This window comes from Psammomys obesus, unplaced genomic scaffold (genome assembly GCF_907164565.1).
Source record: "Psammomys obesus unplaced genomic scaffold, mPsaObe1.curated_primary_1811, whole genome shotgun sequence".
Classification (NCBI taxonomy): domain Eukaryota; kingdom Metazoa; phylum Chordata; class Mammalia; order Rodentia; family Muridae; genus Psammomys; species Psammomys obesus.
In genome coordinates, this window is record NW_026585797.1 from 15,709,007 (window position 1) to 15,715,006 (window position 6,000).

Sequence of the window (6,000 nt, forward strand, 5' to 3'; positions counted from 1 at the left end):
GCTGCCGTTGGCCACTGACAGACCCTTCAAGGTGTTTCTTCTCAGCTTTGGACATGGCTCACATGGCTTTCCTGCTTTCGGGTACCAAAAAATGTCTATCTTGTCTATTTCCTCTCTTCTCGAAGGCCCATCGAATGTGTTAAAGGACTATTTAGAAGCTATACTCTCGGCCTAAGGATGTTCACTAGTGAATGCTTCTCTTTACAGTTCAAAGACCTGGAAAATACATACTTTTAACAGAGGAAAAATAAATCACAAGGTTATATGGATAGTTCACAACCAATTTTAAGATAAATATTCTATGTCTTCATTTTCAAAACTTTTCTCTTATGATAAAATGTTTCATTTGAAGGCATGATCTCTGTTAAGCATCAGCTTACAGATGAGACTTTCAGAATGACAACACTGATTTTTTCTGGCTGCAGTTTAAAGTCTCTATTATCTTTCCATTCACAAGATACACCACGTAAGAGATGGCAATCAGAATCCTGTATTTTAAAGTCACTTGAAATAGTGATTTCTAATGCCTGATTAGAGTCATCTTCCAGGCACTAGATCATTTCTTTGCTATTGTTTTTTGTCCTGCTTTAAAGTGACTTCTAATTTTGTAAAACATTTCACTGGTCCTAGGTCAAAACTATGACATGAGTTATGATTAGAAACTCTTACTTCCACTTTTGTGTCAGTGCCTTCTCTCCCACCTTCTTTATATGTAACTGACACTGTTACTTTTGAACTGCATTTCTACTGTTTCCTTTTGAAATTTATATATAGCATATATCTATAATAAATAATATAAATAACTTCAATTATGTGGTTTATATATTATATTACTTTCTTCTTATTTAAAATTTAAGTGTTATATATTTTAAAATAATTCTTCCATGAGACAGACCAAGAGCTTGTAACAAAACTAAAAATAACTTCCAGTTTCATATATCAAATTATAAAATAAGACTGAATAAAGTCAGTTTTGGTGACATATTCTTATAATCACTACACTTGAAAGGCTGAGGTGGGAGGATCATGAGTTCAAAGGCATCCTTGGCTACACAGCAACTTCAACACCAACTTTGACTACACAGCCATCAAAGCAAAGACTTTGTCTTAAAAAAAAAAAAAAAAACTAAAGACTGAATAATTCTCCTAAATATGTCTCCTAATGGATTCTAAAACAGGAGGTGGAATTCTAATTCTTATCTATGGTTTTCTTGCTAGCTTGCTCTGGAGACAGCAGCGTTGACACCCACACTGAGTACATGAAAAAGATGAGATACAGCAGCAAGAACCATGCATGAAATCCTTCTCTACTCAAACATACGCTTTTACAGTTTCCATTTACTTAAAATCACCATTTTCTCTTCTTTAAATTTTTAAAGAAAGTTTCGAGTTTGGCTAAATGGAAAGGAATAACAACTATGTAAGATTGTTCTGGTTTCTCTGTTGTGACAAAAAGCAGCACAGGGGAAGAAACAGTCTATTAGACTTACAATCCAGGGTACAGCCCATCATTTCAGGGCAGTCAAGGCAGGAACTCAAGCAGCTGTCACATCATAAACAAGTCAGGAGCGAAGAGAGAACAGAGGCGTGACGTGGGCTTGCAGCCCTCCTCTCCGAGGTGGTGCAGGACCCCTCACCTGGGGGCGGTGTGGCCCTCAGGGGCCGGATCCTCTACAGTCTTCAACAGGCCAACCTCATCTAGACTATTCCTCATTAAGACTCTTCCAGGGTGGTTCTGGGTTGTGTCAAGTTGAGAGTGAAAACTAACCAGCACAACTATTAAAGAGTCGTTAAATTTACATTTTGACTATTATAATCTCCAAAACATTAGATAGCAAATACATCAAGATCATTGGAACTGAATGCCTATGGAGTGAGAGCAGCGATTTCCAAACAACGCTACACCTTGGAGTCATCTGCAACACTTGAAATAGCCGTGACAACTTGCCCCTATCCCCAGACATGGTAACATAAGCATGGTGCATCGTAGGCAATGTTTGATGTTCAGCAAAGCTTGAGAACCACTAAGATAAAATAAGTATTTTGCATACTTTCCTCCTTTTAAATTTGGAAATTTCAAATGTCCCAATTGTAGTGCGGTCCTAACAGCTACCGTCTGAAGCAGACTAAGGCAGAAATTGTAATCTGCTGCTTCAGACGGTAGCTGTTAGATAGGACCGCACTATACATGGGGTCTATTGGGAAATGACCCAAACTCACTTTCCCAACTTCCTCTCTGACCAAGATATCACACACTGCATGCTCCGGTCATACTAAGTGTTTCAGTTTGCTTGTATGACCCCAAACTACTGCAGATTAGCATACAGTTCTCATACATGCCTGGTGCATGGTATGTGCTACCAGCATAGGTATGTCTAGTGCTCTTAATGCAAGTACAGATTTTAAAATACTACGCAATGCTCCTCTAAGAGTGGTGGCAGATACTAAAGCTTTCTGGCAGTACAATCCAAACAAAGAAAATTAATTAGCTTGTATCTAACTGGAAGTTAGTTTTCTCCACAGTCACAGAGTTTTAAACTGCCATTTTAAAGTGTACTAAACTACAGCACAATAACCTACTCTAAAATAATTGGGTGATTGTGATTAAGTATGCAAAAGAAAATATATCATGCTGATTTTTTTCCAATAATTATTACAACCATTTAACAGAAAATAAGAGAGGCTGGAGTATGGCTCAGCAGTACAGTGTTTCTCTAATATGCACAGGGCACTGGGTTTATCACCACAAACGTAAAAACAAGAAATAGGAAAAAAAAAAATCTGTTTGGTAGAGAAATCTTTTGTGCTCGCTCAGTTACAAATTTATTTCTATGCTCACTCAGTTACAAATTCATTCAATAAATACGTATTAGTTTCTGACCTGAAATTACTTTGTTTCCTTAGTACTCAATATGCAATGGACTGGCATCTCCCCTTCCCTCACTAATCCCAAACTCATGTCCTGACACTCACCCATCTGATGTGATGGGGTGCAGCCTTGAGAAGGTAACGAGATAAGAAGGGCAGGATTCTCATGAATGAGGTCAGTGTCCTTATAAAAGAGATTTCCAGCAGCTGCGGTGTCTCAAATCTGTAATCCTAACACTTGGAAACAGAACCAGGAGGCTGGCAGCCTGTGCTTCACAGTGAGGTTCAGGCTAGCCTGGTCTGCAGGGCTACAGAACGGGACTTTACCTTGGACAGTCGAACAAACAAGACCCCGAAGCCTTTATCCTCTTTCCATCATGTGATCATGCAACATGATCACAAGTCTACAGCCACAGGAGGACTGAACCAGACCTTGTGGCACTCTGACCCTGGAATTCAGCTTTGAGACCTGTGACAGACTTCTGGGATCTCAACCACTCAGCCTGTAGTACTCTGTGCTTTCTTGGCTTACCGCATATTCTAGTGCCAATCATGGAAATCCTGCTTCTGAAGAACAGTGCCCGCTAAGACAGAAGTGAGGACCAGCACATGAGGGTGCAAGGAAACAAGCATCTACAATGTCAGTTCACGTAAGTGTGTCAGTAAATGTAATAACAACAACAATCGATAAATTATTTGTTAAAGCCACTTTTGGCTAACAACCAAAGCATCTGGATACAAATGTTAATCAAAAGTTACTTTGAGGAATCTAGAGAGATGGCTCAGTGAGGAAGACTGCTTGGTGCACAAGCATGGGAATATGAGCTCCAGTCCCAGCATCCTCATTAAAGGCCATGTGTGGCTGTGCATCTATCTCCCAGCACTGTCAGGGCCAGAGACAGGAGGATCAAAATATATGTATAAACAATTGGTGTGCACAGAGGCCATTTACATATAAATGACCTTGCCCTATCAGTGCTGAAGATAACAGGGGTGGAAGAATAGGAATGAATGCAAAGTTCAGCAAGGAGAATCCATAAATAGATAGACAGACAAAGGGGGGAGGGTGAACTGAGAATTTGGTTCCTGGCTGCTGGCTAGCTCCAAGCTCAGTGCAACACCCCGTCTCAAAGAAATAAGGCAGAAAGTGTTACAAAAGGACAACCAGCATCTCCTTTTGGCCTCTACACATACACTCAAACACACAACATACTTGCTGCCACACACACACCCGAACACACTTGTGTATATATATAACACACACCTGCCCCCCCCAGAATTTATATCTATATATCTCAATAAAACTTAATATCTAAAAATATGTATTTAAGAAAACAATCTTGAATAGTACATACAAGACAAAGCATGAATTCAACTCAAAACAAACTAAGAAATAAACTGGTTTTGTAATCATAAAGAGGTTCAACACCAGTTCAAATACCAAAGGTCTAGGTACACAGAAACATGACATGGCTAAGGAAGCTGTACAACCATTTCAGAAAACACTTTCAGAACGAAAGACTCAAGACCATGGAACATCAATCACCACATTTCAGGATATGTTAAATAAGTACAGGACATTAAAGAGATAAGAGAGTATCGGAGAGAATCCCAGAAGGCAGAAGCCATGGCGTCTGAGGATAAGATGAAGAAAAGCCATGCACTCAACTCTAAAGGGGACAAACCAAGGGGACATGATGCTATTTCAAAGCTTCTCTCTAGGGTCAGAGAGTTTGGGCTTAGGTTCATTTCTTCAGAGAAAGATGTGTGAAGCAAGAGTTTTTGCTATAGAAAGTAGATCTGAGCACTAGAAAAGCCTTTTTTTTTCCCCTGACCAAGATTAGTACAATCTAAAAGTCAAATAAATTAGCTCCTGAAATAGAAAAATTCATAAACATTGAGTGATCAGCCATCAGGAACATTCTAAACAGAATTTCCTAGAGAATCTATAGAGACCAGTAGTTTTATAAAAATGATCTATGCATTAATTGCATATTTACGTTAACATATGTTAAAAACATATATATATATATATATATATTAATCCAATGGTTCATGACTATTACAAAGAAATGTATATAGCTGTGAATCCAATGGCTCGTGACTATTACAAACAAACAAATGTATGCAGCTGTGAATCCGATGGCTCGTGACTATTACTTTTAGAATGGGTGATGTAGCAATTAAAGGTAATGTAAAAAAAAAACATTAAAGCAACACACTGTTTTTTGTATTCTTACCTTATAATCTGTTCATCATCATCCTATCATTTACATAAATAATAGAAAGCAACCTTTTAAGAAAAATTTTTGAAGGAAAAGATGGTTTTAAAGAACAAAAGTAAAAAAATCATTTGTAATACAACTTGTACAAGAAAGAACAAAAATAAGAAGGGCGTACTAGCCCACACTTGTAATCCTAGCACTGAGGATGTGAAAGCAGGAAGGTTACCAGCACAGGTGCGTATTAGTTACACAGAGATTTTTAGTTACACAGAGATTCTCACAGAGATTCTCAGGCTAGGCTGCAAGAGCCCCCCCCCCCCCTCCTCAGAGGAGTACCAACAGGCAGCAAGAGTGATGGAACAGCAAGCTGTTTGAATGCTGAACTTGCTGCTCTGAAGAGATTCCTTCACCGAATGCCCTGAAACCCAAGTTTCTCCTTTACCAAAGCTGCCATTACTCAGTAACTTTCTTAAAAACGTGGAACTTTACAACCACACTATTCAAGGAGCCATCCCAGCACAACAAACTGATGGTAAGTGTTCGGTATGTTCAGAACTAGTTGTAGAAATAACTACACAATGCTGTCTGGGATGCTCACATAACTCAGTGTCCATCACAAAACACTAACAACCTTCCATATACTAAACACTTACTGAAGGCCCACCATGAGTCAGGGCTAGGGTGAGTCAAATTGGCACAGCATATGTGCAAGTCTTCATTTGATGGTTCCACTGCTACTCTGAGGTTAAAACATTTAAGATTAAACTCCAAGACAGTGTCTCCATCACAGTCCTTAAAACTCATTCACGCATTTTTAGTACTTCCAAAGTATAAAGTATTTCCTGTGTCCCATATTAGACACACACACACACACACACACACACACACACACACACACACACACACA

The 6,000-nt window shown here is 38.9% G+C and overlaps 1 protein-coding gene across 2 annotated transcripts in view; it reads right to left on the reverse strand.

The window, feature by feature from the left end:
- The window catches only part of Pex7 (peroxisomal biogenesis factor 7), a 62,293-nt gene that overhangs the window by 52,439 nt on the left and 3,854 nt on the right, over nucleotides 1-6,000 (reverse strand). The gene's annotated exons all lie outside the window — the stretch shown is intronic.